Here is a 24087-nt window from a genome sequence, read left to right as displayed (position 1 = left end):
CAATTCACAAGTTCCTTTTCTCTCTTAATGGCCTCTTAATTGCTCTGGCTGCAAACATAAGTAAAAAAAAAAAAAGAAGCAGGATAGGATTTAGGGAATGGCAACCCTTCATTCTGAGCTTCCCTCATTCATCAATCACAAGGCAGTAAAACTCTCAAATAAAAAATAAATAAATAAATAAGACTTTAAGCTTCTTATATACAGCCTTTTGGTTCACTACTGTTAACAATTACCATGAAAAACTTCCACTTTCCCAAGATTTACACTTACTGATGAAAACAATCTACAGTAAAAACCTGGTTAAATGCAGGCTTTAAATACATACATATGCCTGGCATTAAAAGTAGCACACCTCTCTTTTTTCACACGCTTAGACTCTTGCATGAATAGCTACATTATTCAATCAGACACCAACTCTCTCGCTCCCCTGTCCAACTTTGACAGGAGCTTGTGTTTTGCATACACACAAAACACAGAAAATAATCGCTTGACACACACGCCGACCGCTGGCCAGCTTTCTTTATTTTACACAGCACACTCTACACACATGCACACAGAAATTTCTCCCCAAAACACACTGGAGGAGACCCTTACCCCTCATCACGGCCCCTGTCACAAACGCTACTTGTCGTCAGGCGGTGTGTGACTCCCCTGAGTCGGTTGCCGAGCAACCGTGGCTACATTAATATGTGCGATGGGAAAGGAGCAGGGGATACCTCTTGCCTGTGGAGCGAAAGCAGCCACGACAGCGTCAGTGTGAGGCGACTGGTTCCCTCTCACCACCCCCTACCCCCTCCCTCTGTCTCTTTCTTATAGCCGTCCAACGTTCACGCTCTGCTCAGTTAGTTGGGGAAACACACACAGCCGCCGTAGCAGGAGAAAAGGTATATTAGGTTGCACATCATGTAGAGCTAACAGGGGCTTCCACCACTTTAGCGGGGGTGCTTTTTAAAAAAATCCTTCTTTTAAATTTTTGTATGAATCATGTAAAAGCCAAGGTGTCTGCTAAACATATCTTATGCCGCTGAGCAGTAAAAGTTTTCTTGAGAAGATGAGCTTTTAATAAGGGTTGACAGGTTGTCTTGGAAGGAGAGACAAGCCCGAAAATCTCTCTTTTTTTGTAAGCTTTGCGGATTAAAGACAAAGGAGGATGGAAATATTCGCATGAAACAGCTTTGTTACCCCCCACCCCCATCCTGCCCATCAACTGACTCCATTCTTCAACTTGACATCATCCCTTCACACAGACAAGAAGAAGAAGAAGAACAAGAGGAGAAGAGAGAAGCAGAGGTGGGGAGGCAAACAGACGGGAAAGAGGAGGAAGAGCGGAGAGGAGGTGGGCAGCACACTTTCAGCTCTCACAAGGCTGAGGAGGAGAAAGTGACAGCAGCTAGAACTTGGCCACACTAGTGAGATGAAATTTGGAGAGGAGACGCTGCAGCGCTCGAGGAGACGACATCTAAAGAGAGCCCTAAAATTGGACCGCCTGGAAGGCAAGCCAGCAGTCTCTGGATCCCGTCCACCGCTTCCACCCCCAACAGCAGAAGGATGAGAGGGGTCGACTTTCACCTTAGTGGCCAGGGATGTCTGTGCACTACGGGAAGGCATCCCCTTCCAGCATGTCCAATGCTATGTTATTCCTGATGCTTTGCAAGGTAAGTCTGCTGCAGTTCCACTCTCATTCTAAACCATTAAACTCAAAAGGATTTACATCTGGAAGCTGTCTACAAACAATTTCACTGCAGTTACTCCACAACAGTGCATGGCTAGGAATTTAGTATGCAGCATGATATATTCTTTATAAATGTTAGATATTTACAGGCTCAGAGTTCTTTGCATGAAATATTGACTAAGGGTACCAGAGACCCCTTGAATCTTGAATAACAATTGAACTATTGTCTTTTTGTCTCTGTGCCTTTGCTATGAAAAATCACCTTAATAGTTAATAGCTTCGGAGTTGCACCTCATCTATAATGTTATCAAGTTTAAATATTTAATAAATGGGTTAAAGAGGTAAAAAAAAATCTTTACATTTTTAAAAATAATTACAAAATAAAGCATTCCAGCTTTTCAAAGCATGGTATGGAGAGGCCAATTACATAACAAGCCATGAAAACGCAGAAACTTTCCTGTTTCTCACTTTGGTATGTGACTTCCTGAGTGCGTGAAATAAAAAAAAAAAGGGAAAAAAAGCAAATTTAAATGTTGTCAGTTCAAAAATAGGCCTGCCAATTTCTTCTCACTCACAAAACAATGAGTACAGGTTACGGAAAATGGGTCACGCTCACTTGAGAAACTATTTCATCTGATTTTCTTTCTCTGTCACTCTTCCTCTTTCTTGATTGGTCTACATTCATTCGCTGTTGAACAGTTTTTGTTCTCTACGTGACGCTCATTAGTTTTTGTGTTTTTTGTCAGCGTGTGATGGGTGTCAAACCCATGTATGCGCGCGTGTGTGCGTGCGTGTGTATACATACACACTCGGGAGGGGCTGGGAGCCGTTTGATTTAATTCCATTTTAAAACAATGCCAAAAGCGACTCTGCCTGTCAGACTCGGTTAGCATCTGGAGTTGTTTGACATGCTCGGGATTATTCAAGTGGTAAAAGGTTTTACTCTTGACTGATCTAATCTGAGGATGTTAGCTTCCGTTAGGTGTAGCAGGAGCGTCCAGATTTATTGTCCCAGGTATGGATTCTTGCTATTTTCCCTCTTTCTGTTCCTGTCTGTGTGTCTGTCTGTTCTTTCTATACGACTGGGTATCTGGATGTGCACGACTGAAGAGCAAGGTTTGAGTTTGCTATGAAAAAGAAAAAAAAACTCCCAAAATGATGCTTCAAATTTTGAAGGAAAATTTGTTGATCCAGAGATGCTGCTTTTATAACGTTGGATAATGTCGGGACCTTAAGTGGCCCTGCCAGTGACAGACCTGCTCGGATTAATTACAGAGACAAAAGTGAAGACGTTAACATTTTATAATCACATAAAACAAGCTTGAGTATAAGAATAGAAATCAACTCTGAAATATTGAATGCCCTGCGCCTTAGTGCACAGTCAAAAATAATCAAGAGAATTAGAAACTGATCCAGATGATAATCTCTCATTTTGATATATTAACCTCAGCACGTGTATACTGTTAATGACTTCTGTTTCATGCTTGTTCTGAATGATAGAGCTCTAAAACACACTGCCCGGCCTTAGTGTTAAACAGACAGAGGAAGTCATTATGGGCAGTTAATGATTATAGCACATCGCACGATGCCAGCACCGGCTGCCTCTTGAAACAGAATGCTCTCGGTTGTTGGCTGTACAGACTGGAGCTGTTGAATGAGGATTCACTGGAAGGCATCCAGAGGGTTTTGCTGCGCTATGCACAGCTGTACCTTTCGGTGAAGCTCTTTACTTAATACACAGGTTTTGGCAGAGCCTGGAACCTCGTACTCACCACCACTTCCACGACCACCTCATCTGCCTCCCCTTTCTTCTCCCTCATCATCCTCAGGCACATTTCTCTCCTGTTTTTTTTTTTTTTTTTTGCTGAGAATGTTTATATCAGTAGCGAGCAGGCTTCTTTATGCATGAGGGCACATCCAGCGCGCCACACAAAGATCTCCTTTCAGGTTGAGGGAAGCCCCGTTTATAGTGCTCCCCGGGAGAGGCAATCAAATCCCATTGTAACAGGTCAGGGGAGGAGGATGAATTTAACATAGAAACCGAGCATGACGTATTTTTATGTACGTCAAGAGCAGACTGTACAGTGTGTGGATGATTGCAGCAATTCAGAGTATCCATGTGGGATGTTCTGCTTTAGAAAAGACAATCATTTTGATGGTCTTATAAAAAGTCCTGCAGCAAACGTCATGTGACATTTACTTTATGAAAGGCATTTTAACCCCCCCCCCCCCCCCCCCCCACAGGTAATCCTTACATACAGTACCCCCCCCCCCCCCCCCCCCCAATAAAAAACCCCCACAAAAAAACCACATCATTCATGCATACTTCTTTGGTCCATAAAATCCAACTTTTTTACAGTAGCAAGTACACTGAATTGAACCTCTTAAAATGAAAAAATCTGACTTTATCTTACTGTAATCAACCCAGTTTAATCTCCCTCGGCTTCCCTCTCTTTGTAGTACATCAGCCTTACAGACTTTGACATAGTGTAAGTGATTCCTGGCAGGTGATGATTTCTGCCAAGGTCTTTTTTTTCCTCAGCCAAACCGTCACAGAATGCAAGTCAGAGAAAAAAGGACAGTGCTTACAACACTGATATAAAACCTTCTTTGTCCAAAGTTCCTTTAAGAGGACACATAAATTCTTTTTAGAGGAAAACAAACTCTGTAATTTAGCCATAATAGTTGTGGATTATAAGTGATTAACTTTAGTAAAACTTCTGTGTGAACTTGGATTAATCTGAAGAAAAAAAAGACAATCTGGATTGCAAGTATACAGAAAGTAAAACTGATTCAACCCAACGAATAAACACCAACCATTGCGATCACCAAATGACCTCTTATTTGACGAAGTTGATGGCAGTCAAAAGTATAAATATCTGCTAACATGGATGCTGTGAATTTGTTTTTTCTCAAGCACAAAAAGCAATAAACATGCAAACGTAAATGCAATGTAAATCTAATCTGATGTCTTGCTTTGGCAGTGTGCTTTGATCCAAATAGGAAGTGCTACCACACACAAATAATAAAGGTTTATTCAGGCCTGTATTTAATATTGCAAGTCTGTTCCTTTTCAAAAAAGACCATAAGCCAACGAGGTACACTGTGTACCTTGGTTGAACTTTAGGTAACCTCTACCTTCTGGAAGTCAGAAACATTGAGTTTATTGAGCATCAAAGCTTTTTTACTTAGAGGAACAGCTTCCTGTTAGAAGGTTTATTTTTAGTTAGGTTACATGCTTTTCTGTTGTTATTTGACATATAAAACCCACTGACCCGCAAAAGGAGCTTGGATGCCAAGTTGCACAAGCTGCTGCGCCTACGGGCTAAAAACATACTGCTAGTATCTAATACTGCACCCTAGGCTACACAAATCGACACACACACACACACTAAAAACTCACACTTGAGAGCGCTAGCACACTCAGAACTTGTTTGAGAGCAGTCCCAGTGTTGAAGAAGTACCACTGCTGAATAGAGGCTAGTGCAGAAATATCTGCTGTCTTTTTGTTTTCACTCACTAGGCTTCAAAGACGAGCCAAACAAAGGGTTTAACCAGATGTTAGCAATGAACAAAGCAGCTAGTATTTTATTTATGGTAAAATTCCCCCGTCCTCTATTGAATTCATGTTTCATAGTACATTAATAATATCTGTAAAATGGATAAAGCATTGTGTACTAAATGTACCGAAACTGCGTTATTTTTGTACACAGATTTGAAGAACATCTCACCATATTGGAATAACCTGCAAAATATGTATATATATATATATATATATATATAGTACTTAGCAAATTCATTAAAATATCCCCAATGTAAGGCTTATCACAGCTGTCCAAATTTAACAGCATTGGAAATTACCAAAGTCATTTTTAATGTTTGTGTAATGGTTAACCCACCAATATGCAGAAGGTCTTTATAGTAATTATGAGTTTTATATAATTACTGTGGTTATCCATGACATTTAAAACATATTGTTTTACAAAAAAGTAAAAAAAAAATAGTAAAAATTATAATTACTTTTTTGATTACGATGCCAAATTAAAGTTCTATACTTACAGCCCTGAATAGAAAACTTAGTTTAATTGGTTGAATGTTATGCTTGTCCAGTGTCCAAATTTGCGTGTACGAATGCAAAATCATTTTGTTATTTGCCGAGTTAATAACAACATGACTTTGAATTTCAAACAGTTTTCTTTTGACAGATTTCTAAACTATTTGTATGTACTTGTTTTTGTGATTTCCCGACAGCATTCAAAATCCAGATCATTCAAAAGAAAACATATTATAGATAAATCATTCTGCTTTTTGTTGTTTTTCTTTAAAGCTAAAATGTTCCAGCTACTTCCCTCCATTGTATTATTTATCACTAAAATCTGACGTTATTAGCTTTCCAGCCTTTTTTAATGTATTAAAGAGAAAGCATACAGGAGAATGGTGTTTGTTTACTTTCTGTTTTTCAATGATTGTAAATTATTGGTGCCTAAGCAAACACCTCACCAGCAGAAGACTAGATTTCCTGTTTTATTGCCATTATCACTGTCCACCACACACTGTGCAAGGACCCTATTCAAGGAAAATGAATAACCAATTGCATTAACTAAAACATGGATTGTGTTTGTCTTTTCTCCTTATCTGCCTGCTCCAGACTGGTCTGAGAAGAAAACTGCAGGCTTTTCCAGGGAAAATGGTAAACACTCTCTACAGTGATGAGGAAAAGGGAATCCAAGACAAGGAAAGTAAGGAGGAGACCATCTTGGCCATGCTGGGAATCATTGGGACCATTCTCAACTTGGTCGTCATCATTTTTGTCTACATCTACACCACCTTGTAGGTCTTGAACTCTTATTGTGCTTCATTAGTGGACACAGCAGAGCACATCTGAGCTGCTTCAGCAACACTATGTTGACTGAAAAGGAGAAAAAGATGGATGGAGAGAGGAAGAGGCTGAACTGTGCTGTTGCCATATGGCACCAGTCCTGCATCACTTCAAACAGCTGAGACTATAAGAAACTGGCTTGTTCCTCTCCCTTTACAGGTAAAATTATCCAGAATTTCTGGTCATTTTGACTTGTATATAAATGCATGAAGCAAAGTCGAGAGACTGAAAAGATGAGAGCTTTCACTAACACGTGGACTTAAAACAGCAGGAAGAGTGGACATTTTTGAATAATACTTTACAAATGCTTTTATTAAATGAATTATGATTTATTGTTCTGTTTTACATCCATGGGATAACAGTTCAAATTGTAAGTAAAAATTAGGTTTTGGTTTGCTGTTTTTTTTTTTTAACACAACAAATTTCCATTTCTATGAGATTTTAACAGACAAAAGGAAGAAAATGTTATTCTGATTGATTTAATGTTCACTTTAAGACTGTATTTGTCACCAGTGTTTGCAAAGTATTGACCGGACGACATTTACGGAGACTATTATTCCTGAAATTTAAATACATGCAGAGTTTTAGGTTGTATGCTTGTACATTTACAGGTCAAAACTGAGTCTATAAATGGTATAATATCAGTTTAATGTGCTGAAATGAATCCATAATGGTTACACTTGACATTGTACCGAACATTAAACCACGGAAGAATACTTAAATTGTTACTTAAATTAGTTAAAAGCAACGTCGTTATCCTGTAAGTGTTTAATTTATCACTTCCACCTTTAAAGGCCATCCATATAGAAAAAGAAGAACCGAGAAGCATATTTTACTCAATCAGATGCAGCTTTGAAACTTCATAAAGCCTTTCATAAATTTGTCAACATGTACAAAATGTTTCATAATCTTTATGTTACTTATTACTATAAAAAGCTCACTCTTCAAAGTAGAAAAGGGAAAGCGACAGCTTGGGCTCTCAGTTCGTGCATCACTAAATCAGAACTTGTCCATGATTACTGTTTGCCTTAAAACATGAGGAAATGTCTATTTCCGCAGTGTTTATCAGGTTAAAAAGACTTTGTGAAACCCTTGTTGTACATACATATAATGTTCGTATTTTATGGGTTTATTGGCGGTAATTTTTATAAAAGCATCCTACTCTTGTCTTAACCAACATGATTACTACAAGATATTTCCAGACCTGGGCCAAACAGCTTACCTTGAGTCATTTGTGTCCATTTTCAGAGGACGACACTGGACAGTACTGTGAATCATAGGAAATTTACATGACGGCAAGAACCTTTAGATTAGCTTTTGGTATGATTCTTTTTCTTACACTGACTAAACTAACACTGTGTCTATTTTAAGGCCTCGTTCCATCTGAGAGCAACCATGTCAGCTAGAAATTACATTTACATACAACTAAATTTCAACAAGAAGGGAGTGTGTTGCTGACTGACTTAAGTTTTCTTTTTAAATATTTAGGAAATGCTCTTTATTTATTGAACAAGTGGTTTAGTTTAGGTTTACACAAAGTTGAGGTCAGCTGCACATCCAATTGAAAAAGTTAGTTCAAGCTGCTTTAGCATGCATGCATTTGCTGTGCACCTCCAAGCATCTTGGCAACCCACCTTCACCTCCAGCATTGCCTATGACTATTTATATACGCAAACTCAAAGATGAGGCGGTCCCAGACAAAAAGAATCTTCTTTAAGCATGACACAACAATGTTGATAATGAACTTAAGTGTAACACGTGTAGTGACAGCATATTTAATTTTTCCCAAAAATATTTGGCTTTGGAAAAGTATATATAAATGCACCAGCTACAAAATTGTTAGACTGCTGTTTTGGCACTCTGTGTCAACACTTTTGATGTTTCATGTTTAAAATCTTCTGATTCTTACCACTGAACGAAAACAGTGACACAGCCCGCAGTCAGCCAGTAAGGCTGAATAAGAATGTAAACCCCAGGCTGTGGTGTCGCGGTCCAATTTGGGTCCTGTTGTCTATGTCGACTTCCTTATGCTGACTGAACATTCCTGCAGTGCTTCACTCATTAAAAAAAATGATATTAACATATAACCATAATGTTCGTGAGACAGGCTTATTGTCAGACACACTGGACAAAAACCGATTAATTCTACTTGACCCAGGACTGGAATTAAGAAACATTTTGCACTTAAACATGAGAAGAAAGTGTGTCAAGTTTTTTTTCTTCTTTTTTCCACATTTGTGAGTCTGACTGATCTGGTCCAGCTTGTACAAATCAAATCAGGTCAGGTTATGTGACAGTTTGAGGTAAAAGTGACTTTCTGTAACATCCTAATTTAAGAAGCACTGAAATTCAAGAATTTTTCTTTATATTTGCGTTGAAGGAGGGAGATAAATATTTGAGAAAAACATTTTGTTTTAGAGGCAATGGTAGGTACTTTTTTCCTGTGCTTCCAATCTTAATGCTAAAATGACTGGATGCTGGCTGTAGCTGTCAGACATGTAAGTGATATTGATCTTCTTATGAAACTTCCAGCAAGAAAACTAGTAAGTTCCCAAAGTGTTGCACTATTCTTCTAATAAAACTAGATATAAGAGATGAGAAAAGGCCTCCAAATAACGATGTACAGTTTGTAGAGAATGTAAGGGTAGACAGGAGGCTATATTATGTGAAAAAATGTCATGTTTGTGCTCTTCAGTCAACAACCTCTTGATTTCAGAAAGTGCCTGAGATGAAATGTCTCGACCTCACCAGTGGAGAGGTGAAGGAAAGAAAAATAGATCGCCTGTCATACAGCCAGATGAGTGGAAGAGGTTTGCAGAAAAACATGTATCCTGATGGGACTGGATTTCCACATAGCATAGTTAGCGATGCCAGTCATTGTTTGTCTGGGCTGAGGGGCTCCTTTGTTTCACAGAAAGGTTTTAAAATGAAAGCTTAGTAAGCACACGGAAGAGTCTTATGAATGTATTTATATTTGATGTTAAAGTTGATTATTTCTCTTATTCTTATTGTTTATTTATCTTTCCTAAAGCTATGTAACCCGATGTATCCTTATGATTTATTTGTGTGTATGCAAAATCTATTTAAAGTCACTGTAAAGTCTCTTGTGGGTGACAAATGGAAGGGTTAACAGTTTTTCAGCCTGCAGTTTTGTTAACAAATATTAAATAAATACATCTAAAAGTGGTTGCATCAGGTCGTATAATCTTAATGCAGAGGGATAAGGATCCGTGGTTAAATATTCAGGTATAAGCAGCTTCATTCATTAAACATGATATCCATCAATTCTGAAAGATCCTGTCAATATATTAAATAATATATAGGTACGATACTGTGCAAAATTCTCAAGCCACCCCCGATTTCTTTAAATTTTGCTAGGAAACAGGAACAGGAACTTGTGCGGGAAATTACTGAAATATGAGTAAATGTACACAGAAACAGAGGCTATAGAGATAAAAAATATACACCATTCTAATAACCTCTAAAAAGGCTTCTTGAAGGACATTCAAAGCTTTTTTTTTGGACTTTGGCTGCCTTTTGTTTTGTTCTATGTCAAGATGTTCCCACACTCTTCCAATAATGTTGAGGTCCAGGCTTTGGGGAGGCCAATCCATGACTGACAGTGTTCAACTGTGTGTTTATCTGGTATGCTTTTACTGCATTGGCAGTGTGTTTGCTGAAAACATCAGATCAGCTGCTTTCACCTGATCAGAGGGCCCGGTGGCGCCAGTGTCCGGCAGCCTCGCCTCTGTCAGTGCGCCCCAGGGTGGCTGTGGTTACAATGTAGCTTGCCATCACCAGTGTGTGAATGTGTGTGTGAATGGGTGGATGACTGGATATGTAAAGCGCTTTGGGGTCCTTAGGGACTAGTAAGGCGCTATATAAATACAGGCCATTTACCATTCAAAATAATATTGCATAGTGGCTGAAAATCGGACAATTTACTTTTCTGTGTTCATAATTCCATCAGTTTTAACAAGCTCTCCAACAGCACTCACTGAAACGTCGCACAAATCATAACAGAGCCTCCACCGTGTTTTGTAGATGGCTGTAGACACTGTTGTGCCTGTCTCCTGACCTCCACCGTACATATTAATGACAGTTTGAACCAAATCAACATCTGGACTCATCACTCCATAAGACCTGATGTCAGTTCTTGTGTAATCTGGCGTGCATCAGTCTTTTCTCTGTGTTTCCCTTCCTTAAGAATGGCTTTCTGAACACCAACCTTCCACTGAGAACATTTCTGATGAGGTTTCAGTAAAGAGTAGACAGATCAACTGAAGGGCAGGTTGCATTTCTGCTTGAGTGATTGATAGGACAGGGCTAAGTGTCTAGCATTGGTAGCCAATGTAAAATAAAACTAACCTTCAGAAAGCCTGAAGAACTCTTTCTTAAGACCTTTCTTTTAAAAAAATACTTCTTTTCTGTCTCACAGAGAGAGAAACCCCTCACTTACCAACACTGAAAAATATATTTTACCATCTATAATCTTTTCATTTGACAGCTTTGTGAGATTTCAACAGAACCTCGAAGAAGGAGATGGATGAGAAAACTAAATCTTTATGAGTCTACAGCGTTACATCCTACGAGACGTACATCCGTCCGGCTGCAAATCAATCTGAAAGATGGAGAAAAATGGAGAGAGCACAGAACTAGCAGGACAAAGACATAGAAACCATATTCCTCTAAACAAATTTATTTTTATTTCATCTCCTTTTAGTTTGTATCTTTTGGGTCACATGCAGAGAGTCGTGTCAAAATAATTTTCCACTCCATTAAGAGTGCTCTATGACAAGTAACACAGTGGAATAATCCTGTTGCAGGGAAAAATGGGACTAAAATCAGCTTGACTTTGCTTTTTCTTTAAATATAATGGATTAGGCAATGAACCAAGCGAGAACTGTGCTGTTTGAGGAACCCCAGCTGCTTAAATTCACACATGCCGAGAAGCCTGCTCTAAGCTATTGTTTCACCTGGATTCAGGAACAACCACAGTCCTCTGTATCTGAACGATGATTGGCGAACAATGTGCAGGATTGTGGCGCATCCCAGATGGATGATTCAACCGAGCAGATTGTCCCATCTCTATCTAGCTGAGCTGACACTGTTTTGATGGTTTTGCAGAAGCTTCGCGGACGATTACGCCAACCAGCACACGAGCCACACCGAATCAACACGACATACTCACGCCTGACGATGTCAGGCTGCTTCTGTTGTTACTCAAAAAGGAATTCAACCTGTGGCAGCAGCACACATTAATATTTAATGCCACTTTACAGAGCATGGTTTCCAGAATATCTCAGTAACTTTCTTCCACAAATCCTATCAACAAATCACATATATTTTTTTAATACAAGTTCATAATTTTGCACAACTGGAAAAAGGGAAAAAATGATACTCTGAATAAATAATAATGGTTATTTTCTTCTTAAATACAACCTACAGATCCACATCCACCTATAAATGGATTTAGTGATTGATTAAAAAAAATCCTGATGTTAATTCTTAGATGTCACCTGATATGATTTTGGATAGAAAACATAAAAACAGAGCTGATCCTGCTTCACTTTTGTGACAGTCGCCTCTCAGGCATGTCAGCTAAGAGACAGGTACCAAATAGGAATCTGTAACTGGGAGCAGAAACATTACCTCGCCTGTGATGGTTAATGCTTAATACCACTGTCACTGTTATTCCCCTTTCCATGACACATGTAGTGCCAACAGCTGGATGCACACAATTGCAAATTCTTTGGGGTTGTCAAAAATGATTCTGGAAAATGTATGAAATCACTAACTGAATGTGAAACCGTCTGAGAGAGAGAAGAATAAGCATGACGGTTAAAAAAAATAGCACCTAAATGAAATATTTCTAGAAATGTATTGAAGACTGTGGAAATAAAAGTGGGACATCTGGGGGGGAACTTCAGGTGGAAATGATATATCTTGACACGGTATACTTTTTATCTGCATCAGAGTCAAATCCAAACTGAGAAGAGACAAGAAAAAAAGGACCCGAGTCATACTGATTTCAAGTACAAAGGTGACCTCCAAATCGTTGATTAAAATAAGGAAAGGAAGCAGTGGCTTTTCGGCCTGTCCAGGTCGAAGTTCGCTCCGGGTTTTTGATGTTGTGATCCGGATCTGCCCTTCGCCTCAGTCCTCCCCTCAATTAGACTTCTGAGAGGATTTCCCCAGCAGATGTGCCCTATATAGATTTCTTGTCACAAAGAGTGCACATATCCAGCTGCGTCTCTTCACATTTATTCATGCAGAGAAATAAATCCTGTGATCAAAATCAGGAAACAGGCTTGAAAGCCGTGACAAATCCTGATATAAATGTAAAACTCGAGAGTGGAAAGTGTCAAAGTGTCAGGTTCAGCTTGACTGTCAGAGATTACAAATCTTTTTTCTTCTTATTTTTTTTTTTTGCATGGAATTCATTTAAATTGTACTGATCAACCTTTGCCAGGTACAAAAGCAATAAAGATGATTTTCAAAGGACTTAAGCAAAGAGTTTCAAAGTTACAAATTCAAACAATAAAGAAAATTAATATTTGATAGGAAAGATATAGTATGTTATTAAAATTTGATTTAGGCTTCTTAAGTGCAGTTTGCTTTCTTAATGTTGTGCAAAACACAATGAATTGGTTTTAAAATACTAACTAGGATATATTTCTTCAAGTAGATTAGACTACAGTTACTACAATTATGCAGATTCTTGCAAAGAATTAGATGCAAAGGTGCTAAAGCTGGTGGTGGACCCAACATGTAGTCTCTTTAGCAAATCTGTCTTAGGTTGAAGACTGAAAACATGTGGGAAACAGTCAAGCTACCTTAACAAAGTCTGCTGTTTTTATCTTGAGTTTATTCTGTAGAAAAAACTCAATATGCTGGAGGCTTTCTTGGCCAGGACAAGTTAGTTGGTAAGTGGCAAATGGACTGATACTGCTATAGCTCCTACTCTAACTCACACTAAAAGCACTTTCTCACAATCAGTGTTGGGACAGTAACTTTTAAAATGTATTTTACTACAGATCACAGAATACGTGCACCAAAATGTAGTTTGTAACATATTTGGTTAAGTTACTCAATGTGAGTAATGTATTCTAAATACTTTGGATTACTTCATGTATTAAGATTTAAAAATCTAGTTGGTATTGCTTTCAGATTTGCACGATTATTTACAGCTAGCAGGTTGTTAATGCTATCCATCAAGTCAAACAGTCTGCAGTCTATGAACTAACCTCAGCTAACGCCAGCTAACAATGTTAGCTTGGTGGCGAGTAGCCTTCAGTAATAGTAATAAATCACACAGCAATAGTACATCGAAGATACTGAAGTGACACATAACCCAGGTAGCTACCACAAGGTAGTTGCAGTAGGCTAACTAGTTTTTAAAAAAGAACTTGCTTCCAGATGTTTCTTTAGGTTGGAGTCACTTGACCCTGAGAGCAGCTTGGTTGCTGGCAAACAGAGTCTGTACTGAATGGTCAGATTTCACCCATCCTTTTCTTCTTTAAATGTGAAGTCGTGTTGGAATTTCCAAGTAAGAAATGCATTCCATGCCCATGCTCTGCTGGCTTTGTTGTGCTAGCTTCGGGTCCATTGTGTAACTGACGTCACCAACATTAACGGAATACAGTTACTCATATCTTGTATTTTAAATACATAACAACGGTACATGTATTCCGTTACTCCCCAACACTGCTCACAACAAGCCTCATTCGCGTATTCACACACACACACACATTAACATAAGTATTTTCTTTCTGTACCTAAGCACCTTGTCTAACGTTTGCATATACACTTTGGTGTTTATGCATTGAGAGTAACTCAGAGTACAGTATCCTACACAAAGATACTTTGACATGCAGAGAGATCGGACTGCCGACATTACGACAACCCACTCCACCTTCACTCATGATGAATAAGCAAGAAGGAACACACTAAAGAAATAAGCCCCCTTAAAATGGCAAGTCCTCCTCTTTTTCTTCATTTCTTCAGTTTTTCCTGTGTGTTTTTTAAATACAGATAAAAAGTAAAACATATATCAACTGGTGACGTTCACCGCGGCGCTCCCAGCAGTAGAACCAGGTCGGATCCATTATTAAAGTGCAATTGCACACATTTCAAAGAGGGTGGCCTGGTGGCAAGCATTGCAGCATTGCCTGTGAGCTTTATGGTGTAATTAGTATGGAGGCCTCAAATAATTAACATGGATGCAGCTTTGTGGCTTTCAACAGCAACTTTTGAGTCTGTTGGGTGCTCTGTTAGCTGAATTAACTACTGAATATCAACTAAAAAACCCCAAAAACAAATGCTGTGTTGCCAGTTGAAGTTATTCAAGTACCTCTCCTTCATAGTTAAGGTTAGCAGAGTAGCAGCATTTAGTTGTTCAGCACCATGTTTAATATTTGTAATTTGTTCCACTAATCGCTATCTCGTTTTTGTTTTGTTTTTTTAAACAGAAATATGCACATCACTTACAATACGAGTGAGTCAGCTGGCCCCCCCTTAGAGAGGTCAGGTCTCTCCTGCTGTCATTGGAAACTTTGCACGTTATCACTGCTGTAGTTTCACGTTTGTCAGCCCTCAGGGGCGCCCTCCATTGGCCTAGGGGCCCAAGCAGTTGCCAGCCTTGCCTGGTGGCAAGCATTGCAGCATTGCCTGTGAGCTTTATTGTCCTTCAATGTTGTTGTATTATATTTTGTAGATAGCTAGGTGAGAAAATAATATTTTCTTTTAAAAAAGTGATATAACCTGGCCTGGTGGAGACTTATTTTATGTGTGAGGCTTTGTCTCAGTGATGCCAATTCCAGACATTTCCTATATCTGGAGCTGCTGGCTGCAAATATGAAATCCATCAGTCATCTCATCTGAGTCTCAACAACAAAGTGGATGAGAGAGAGATGAGAGACACCTCACATGGTGACTGCTGAAAGGTAAACACATATTTCAAAGAATCATTGTGTTACAACTGTAATGGCGCTTCTTCATAACTGAGAAAAAACTGTCTTCTATCAGGTTGACATCAGGATCTTTGCTGTTAGTAGTTAATTTATATGTCCTTTGAGATTTTAGTTTGATTTAATATGAGTATAATCTTGCTCCTAAATCCAACTACTGCAGAGTAATGAGAGGATAATGTCATTAGTTACCCCTCTTGCTAACCTAAAAGTTCTCATATCTCACACACACACACACACACACACACACACACACACACACACACACACACACACACACACACACACACACACACACAGCTTTATTAGCAGCAGATGACAAAGACGTCGGAAGAGAAAGTCATTAGAAGGAGAAGATGCTTCAAAGCAGTTTGTCTTACATTTAGGATGCCAGCCAAGGATCCTCACTTTACACACGCTTTGTCGTCATCCTTATCTTTCAAAGTGGGTCATCGTGATCAACGCAGTGAGCAGAATATAAAACTTTATTAACCCTGTGTTTTGTATCCTAAAATAAGTATATTTTTAGTCAGTCTGAAGTATTAAGAAAACACATTTTAGAAGAAGTTAATTGCTCATTTTAGCCACAAGTTGTATTCAGAATTGTCCATAAGAATGTAAAGGTTTGTGTAAAAGTGGCTGTTAATTATTAAAAACTGTTCAGCCACACAACCAGGTGTGATGTGCTGAGTGACTATGATTAATTATGGTAATATTTACACTGGATCTGGTGTTAGAGAGAGGCATGATTAAATAGTTTTCTTGTCAACTGTCAGCCAACTTTTTCCTTTTTTTTCTTCTTCTTTTTTTTTTTTTTTAAATCCAGCCTGATCTGCCTAAGCGCGGCGTTAGCCAACTGTAAAGTCTTTGGAAAGATTTTCGCTTGTGCTTCGGAGATCAAGCTGCATCTCAGATTACTGTGCTATAAATTCTAAGCTAGACTAGACAAAGTATGTTATTGTTTACAAGCCTATTATTATTCAGACCTTTATCAGTGAGATATAGCAAACTTGACCTCATGTTTTTGTTTACTGTAAATGAATGCACAGGAGACATGGACACAAACTTCACTGTTAAAAAAACCCTAAAAACCAAAAAACCGAAATGGATGCCTACATTGAAAAGGACAGATCACAGCAAGCTGTTTTTTAATGGGCATAGGAGAAGAAAAAGTGTGTGTGTGTGGGGGGGGGGGGGGGGGGGGGCAGCTGTGTTGTCTCAAGCTGAGACTGGACGAGTCAGCTCCCAGTATCTGTCACTGTTGTCTAAACAAAGACTGCTGAGTTGATCGATAGACTGCAGACCACTGAGCCTCTGGAAAAATGACTGCTTCAGTAAAATATCTGAGTATAAATGAAAGGGCAAAAGAAAACTATAGATTCAAATGAACGCCTCTGTTTTTTGTTTTTTTGCACTTAAGCTTCAGCGTTAAACTGCGAAGGCAGACGGTCAGAAAGTACAAGACAGATTTGATCTGGTGTGAAATCAATGCTTGCTAACTACTTACACTGTGCTGGATAAGCTTAGCAGAATGGGTTTTGCTCTTACTGTACTTCTCACTTTGAGTCTGATTTGTACCCAGAGGAGAGGAATGGATGACTCCTTGGCCGAATGATGAAGGCCGTGTGGAGGCGAGGTTTAGGCAGAAAAAACCCACCAACCAGACACAGTCGTATTCAAGGGCTGACACACCCCAGTGCACTTCAATCAGTCCAGTTGTTGCGGTAGCACACACACGCTGTGCAGTTGCTGAATGTACATTCACTCATTTCTGCTGTTTATAACACATCTCTGGCACATCCAAGGGGCATCTTATGTTTGTATATATATATATATATATATATATATATATATATATATATATATATATATATATACATATATATATATATATATATATATATATATATACATATATAGTGTTCTCAGTACACATAAAAATGCCCTCTTTAGAGAGTTTGCTTTATGAAACAACACAGATTTCAAACACTCAAAAGATGAGAGTGTGCATTTTTTAGTTTGCAGTGGGCTTTGGAAGCATGCTGCAATCAACTGTATTTGAGCTTTAACTCAATCCTCACATATGTAATTACATAATTGGACTATATTTCCATGAGCATCATCACATCATATGATTTATCTTGGGTTTTCTGCACTGGGTTTCCTATGTCATGAAGAGAGAGTTCATAATATCTTAAAAAAAATGCTACATTGGAAATACTGACCTTTGATTCATCAAAAGCAGAAAGTATGTATATATTTATATATAAAGCAAAGCCGATTAAATAGACGAGTTACAGCATTAATAATCATCATCATGACTCTGTTCGCTCGAGTACTGTTTGCTAATTGAGTGGACACCTCACCCTGTGTTTGCAGCAGCAGCAGTCCACTCCAGTTTGGCACAGAGTCATATTTTAATGGGGTCACAGAGGCTGTTTGCTCGTTGGATGCGTGCACCTTCAGCAGAAAAACATTCACATTGATTTGTTCAGCATTAAAACAATACTGCGAGGAGAAAAGCGGGATTCTGAGGCAGACGGGACAAGTATGCAGACGACTGCCAAAGAACAGAGACGACATCTTCATAAGAGCTGCCAGGGTAGATTTTTAGGTCCAAACTCAAATCTCTTTCAGAGCGGAGGCACGCTGCCACCTGCTGGTGGTCACTGAAAAGCTTAATTCACTAAGGATTTAATGTGTTTTGTGCATTAAAAAAGAGAAAATGAAAAAAATTCTAAAATTCATGCATAATAAATAGACATGCATACAATATCAATAGTGTGATCTAGTGGTGCTTAGAATACAAAAATACATATAACTGAAACTCTACAAAGCCTCCAAAAACAAAAAGTCATTGGAGTGTCAAGCATGGCTTTGCTGTTAGATTTGGTTGCATGACATCGTAAAAAGCTCCAGTTCACATATATTACATGCACAATGGCATATGAGGATATTTTAACATTTCATCCCACCAATGTTTGCAAGCTGCTGACCTCTAGCTGATACAGAAGGTAACAGCAGATTGTCTTGACAAAATCATCTTCCTGTAACTGACACAGCAGTTAGCAGGACCCTCCAAATGTGCAAGTAAAATCATCTGTTTACCTTAGTGGCAAGACTTGGTTACACTTAAGTCATTTTTATTTAGTTCAAACACACATGTTTGACTCAAAAAGCATAAAAAATTCATTTGCCTCCCATGTTTTGTTTTGTTTTTTAAAATGGTATCATAAAACCATGACCCCATTTGGAAGAGAAAAAAAACCAAGGGAAAAAATCATTAGAGAGAAAAGTCTGACTTTGTGCCTGATCTGTATTCAGGCCTTTGTAATGGTGTCCACTCCACTTGGTGGCACGTTGACAGACTCCATTGATATTCACCAGGGTGAGCGTTTGATTTAAAAAGGTGGTGCTCTCCTCAGAACCAAATCTCATTTATGATTCTGTGTTCCCTGTAATATTAAAGTTAAGGGAGGCACTTTAGAAATGACACAACACAAATCTACCATGACAGCTGAGGGTTTGTCATCTCAGACCATGCTTGGAGAAAGAAACATGAAAAGGATTTAACTGAGGTTAGGTCTCTTAACGGCACTTTAAAAAAAAAAAAAAAATCACTAAGTGGGCTGAAATTGCCCATCTTTCCAGGCAATCATGTAAAAACCCCACATTTAAGCACATCCTGTAGATAATCAGGCACTTTAAAAAATTACAAACTAGCATAATGCAACCAGCTTTAGAGGACTTAAACTCGGGACTGAAAAGCTTGACTTATAGAGGAATATTATCAATTACATCTTTCTTTGTAGGCTGCTTTTTTTAACATTGTAAAAAAAGCAGATTTTTATCTACATGCAAGCGTAAATTTAAGCACAATCAGACATCATTCTTAAGCAAGATTACGTGAAGCTGAATGAGAATAAGGAATAATTTGAGTTAATACTGCACCACTTCATGCTTCTCAAAGTTCAAATGAAAATAAAGACATCAAACATTCAAGAGAAGCAGCATCATAAAGATTTAAACATTAATGCAGCTAATAAATATGCCATCAACACCAGCTGAGCAATTTATTAATGAGCTTACAAATGGGCATGACCTTGCAATCATCCCACTTCCTCTTTAAATGTCTGGTCAAATACGAGTCTTACACGAGGTAGGACCTCTGGAGTTTGTCATTTCCAAACGCGTGTTCATTTCACTTCCCTGACAAAATTAGAGGTGACAATCTTTCCATTAGCTTGGGCCGAGGATGTGTCACCTTCTGGGGATTAATTGCTAACATCTAGCATCTTCATGTATACATCAATAATTAATAATCATTAATTGCACCTATTGCGTGGCTTCATCCCGCCTTATAAATGAAACCACATTATGTAAACACTTGAAACATTAAGAGGGTCAGAAAATGTTTTACCTTCATAAGAGTTGTCTGAAGCTTAAAACATTTAGCGTGTTAGGAGTTAGCAGTTTTTGGAGACTTAAGCCCTCCTCTGTTGCCCGCTTGAAGATCTACTTCTCTGTTAACCACTTGGGTGACATTTTTATGCGACATACTTGGGTTTCCTGTGCTGTGGGTGTGTCTGTTCAGTGATACTGGTGATTGCTTCTGAGAATCACTATGCAGGTTTTTTATTTATTGTAAACAAACAGTTTTTGTGGCATGACACATTTCATTTTAATGGTGCTGTGTGAACAATTTAGTGGCATCTATCTGATGAGACTGAAAACCTCATTGTCTTCTCGGTGTGTAGGAAAAGACCGGTAGCTACAAAATATACTCGCCAAGATGCTCAAAACACATTCTTCTGTCGGTTGGTTGTTTGTATGCAAAGAACCAATTTTAGATAGTATCTTGTGGCTCTTTAATACTAACACCCCGTTTCAAAAACTCAACATTTATTTCCATTTCTTTCTTTGAATCTATGAAAAATGCCAAAGATAACACAGCTTGACAGGCATAAAATATTTCTTTGGCACCAACAAGGTGATTCCCAAAAAGCTATTAGCTGAAAACTTGGCATATCTCACCATGATACGCAGTATGTCCTTGAAAGATTTGAGAAAATTGGACAAATGGAGGACAGAAGAAGAAGTGACAAGTTTAGAAATGATCTACAGGATATGAACAGTATCTGTCATATCATTAAAAATCCATCAAAGACCTCATACAGGATCTGAAAGATGCATCTGATCCTTCACTTTATCCATTTACTCGTTACCAAAGCATCATCAGAAATGGTTTCAGTGGAATGGAAGCCATTCTTCAGGAAAGGAAGAATGCTGTGGGATGCCAAATTACCCAAGAATTGGACTGAAAATCAGTAGCAATAGAGCTTATAGGGTGAAGATCTTATAAATCCAAATGTGAAATGTTTTGGTTTAAATCACCATCAGTATGTTCAGATGACATCAGGAGAGAGTATTGTACAAGTATTGTACAGCCATCTCTAAAACACGGTGGAGGCTTTTTCATGGTTAGCACTTTATTTCAGTGAGTGGTGCTGGAGATCCTTTAAAATTGATGGAACTACAGAACACAGCTTTTGATCCACTATGCATCAACATCTGGAAAACATCTGATAGGCAGCAGCTTTATCGTTCTATGGGGTAAAGATCAGACATGGATTGGACTCCCCAGAATCTGGACCCAAGCATTATTGAAGCGTGTGGGATCATCTTGACGGAGAAGGAATTAAAAGGAAGCCAACATCCAAGGAAGAGCTTCAAATGTTGTTCAAGAAGCCTGGAGAAATATTCCTGAAAACTGCATATAGAAATTACAAAAGAGCACACCCAAGAAAGTTCAGGCTGTGTTGAAGAATAGCAGAGTTCATGCCAAATATCGACTTCCAAGCCACTAAAATTGTGCAGACTGTTGTTACTGAATGACTTCCATGACTTCAGGGCTCAGTTAGTTGACATTGTTTATCCTTGGGTGTAGTCAACACTGCAAATCTTCACGACTGGAGGGAATGACAGGAAAGGAATCGTGGTTATGTCTGTGTGTGCGCATGCGTGTGAACAGACAGGGTTGGTGACCTTTTCAAAGAGCTATCGTTTAATCAACTCTGACAGCCTTTTAGAGACCACTTACCATTCATCTGGTCTACAAGATTAGACCCTCCAGTGAAACTACATAGTGATCGAATCATGGCCCCCAGACAGCATAGTGACAGCAAGAAAACACAAAATCAATATTTTAGTGGCGACACTTCATATTTTAGGGGTTCAGACAGCAACAGGCAATAGTCTTCCAACCATTCTTCTTTTTCACCTGATTACTATAAGGGCTGTGAGAGGCAGAAGATAAAGCAGGTCACCAGCCCACAACACACACAACCAACTTTTTGTTATGGTTGAATACTACTGGAAAACTGGGACATGTTTCTTAGTTTTCCTTCCTTAAGTGGAACAACCAAACAAAAATCCTCTGAAAGTAGTCACATACAAGGACTGGACTGCAAATAAGGGAAAACGCAGACAATGACCAAAGAAAAAAACTTTTAAGGACCTTCAGAAAGACTCAGGACTACTGCTCAAGACCAGAACATCTTTAGAAAGTTACAGGGAACGTCATTGGAAGCAAAGCATAAAGAAATGAGGGGTAGTTTAAGACTTTATCAAAGTACTATAAGTGATAATCAGGATCATTCAATTCAGGAGACATTCAGAACTTTCTGGAAACATTTAATGGAGCATCAGTACAGGATGTTGTAACGCAGTATCCTAAAAGCCCTGAGGGGAACAATTTTGTATGACCTACAGGAAAGAATATGAGAAGATTTTCTTTGTGCCCCAAATGAATGAGGCATCCTTGTGACTAACAGAAACCATAGGAGAAGGTGATGTCATTTTGAGAGGATTTGCAAAAACAAAAGACAGGTTTTAGGAACATTCCCAATTTTCTGTAATGTTTCTGGAAATTCATCAACTTTGAAGAACATTACCCAAGTTTTTTAGCAGGTCCTGTTCTACTTGTGAAGCCAGTGTCAAAGCAAACAGTGTCCTGGGTGCTTGGATTATACAGTCAATATGTCTATTCCTCTTTAACTTTGAACACTCTTTTCTATCTGCTCTTTCTCTCCTCACACAAACACTCCAACTGACAGGAGGAAGATTGAACCGGGGACATTATGAGTCTAAAATGACACTCAGCCCTCAGCCCTCAGGACAACGAACTGAGAAAAAAGTATTTCAAGGTTTAATATTTCAAAAACCGTCAAGTTCAGTGTACAAAACTAACCCACTAGGAGTAAACACACACATACCACTTGCACACACAACCCTGAAGACTGGTTCACTGTGAGTGCTTGGTTTCACGCACCGCTGCTGCAAACATGAGAAGTGCATACCGGAAACAGGCCGACGAGAATAAAAGCAAGAACACCAGCATGGGGCACGCAACTACTTTTCTCTTTGTCTGAGGCAGCCTCTCACCTACCCGGCTTCATGTTTTTCATATTAAATATGAAGCATTTACACATCCACGCTGCTTCTTAGTCTTGCATTTTAAATAAAAAAGACCAATTCCCCTGTTCTGTGAAAAACTTCAAAAGCTCATGGAGAAATCAGGCATCCCTGCTCCACACTTCTCTCCAGGCAGACTCGTGCAGTGCATTGATAGTACACTGAGGAATAAATTGATGGAGTTACATTTGGATGAATAAATTAGTTGGCCAACTTGTACTAGAATACATTTACATCCAGATGAGATTAAAGTCCTGACACGCCAGCTCATTACTGGCCTCTAAAGCTTCCTCCAGACGTCATCACCCAATTGCATCCCACCTCATTCAGTCGGATTGCTGTGACTGTGGGAATAATATGTACAGTAACTGGCTGATTGAAGTGATAAATTGCAGGCAGGGAACACAGAGAAGCTACCAGCCAAGCATAATGAAAGCTAGATTTTACTTACAGAGCTAAAGAGACTCCAAGGTACAGTAAAAATAAATATTTTAAAAATTGGGGGTTAAGAGCATTCTCAGTTAAAGGCTAAACTGCACAGCTTCTGTCAACAATCTTTGATGATGATCCCTCTGCCGTTTGCAGTGACCCCCCTTTGTTAAAGAAAAAGCCCCAAATGTTTACCCAATTATAAAGAAATATGAAACTGGTTTTCATTTATGTTTCTTTATGTAAGTAAAGGGCTGAATAATCTAAACATATAGATACATGTATGCACTACTTGTTGTGTATTCAATACAATATACTTATACATTTTTTACTCATGTTATTTCAATTAAATCTATTTTAAAGATTAAGAGTCTACATTGAAACTATAAGATGGCAAGTAAGAATAAATACCCAACAGCGTTTAATGTTAATAAAGTTATTAGATCATGTCAGCGAGCTACAACTCTCTGACATATATTTAAATAACAATGTATAAAATATGTATGTGACATTACTAAAGGGGTTATATATAGCAATGCACCTGCAGAAATGTGTAGAGCTTTTGTGTTTCACCTGTTTTATTGATTATTTGTGAGAACAGAAACCTTACTGGTTTGACTTGGTCTTACATGGAGTCGTTTTAGGGCACAGGAGGCAGCTGTGCT

The 24087-nt window shown here is 38.6% G+C and overlaps 1 long non-coding RNA gene across 1 annotated transcript; it reads left to right on the top strand.

The window, feature by feature from the left end:
* Positions 1 to 757: 757 nt before the first annotated feature.
* LOC113012757 (uncharacterized) lies at positions 758 to 9737 on the top strand. The gene is made up of 2 exons (XR_003270734.1): positions 758 to 1655; positions 6321 to 9737. It is a non-coding gene; the product is annotated as an uncharacterized LOC113012757 (long non-coding RNA).
* The last annotated feature ends 14350 nt before the right edge of the window (positions 9738 to 24087 follow it).

Source organism: Astatotilapia calliptera, chromosome 19 (assembly GCF_900246225.1).
Source record: "Astatotilapia calliptera chromosome 19, fAstCal1.2, whole genome shotgun sequence".
NCBI lineage: Eukaryota > Metazoa > Chordata > Actinopteri > Cichliformes > Cichlidae > Astatotilapia > Astatotilapia calliptera.
The sequence above is the reverse complement of the archived record's forward strand: the minus strand, read 5'-3'. Positions and strand labels throughout refer to the sequence as shown.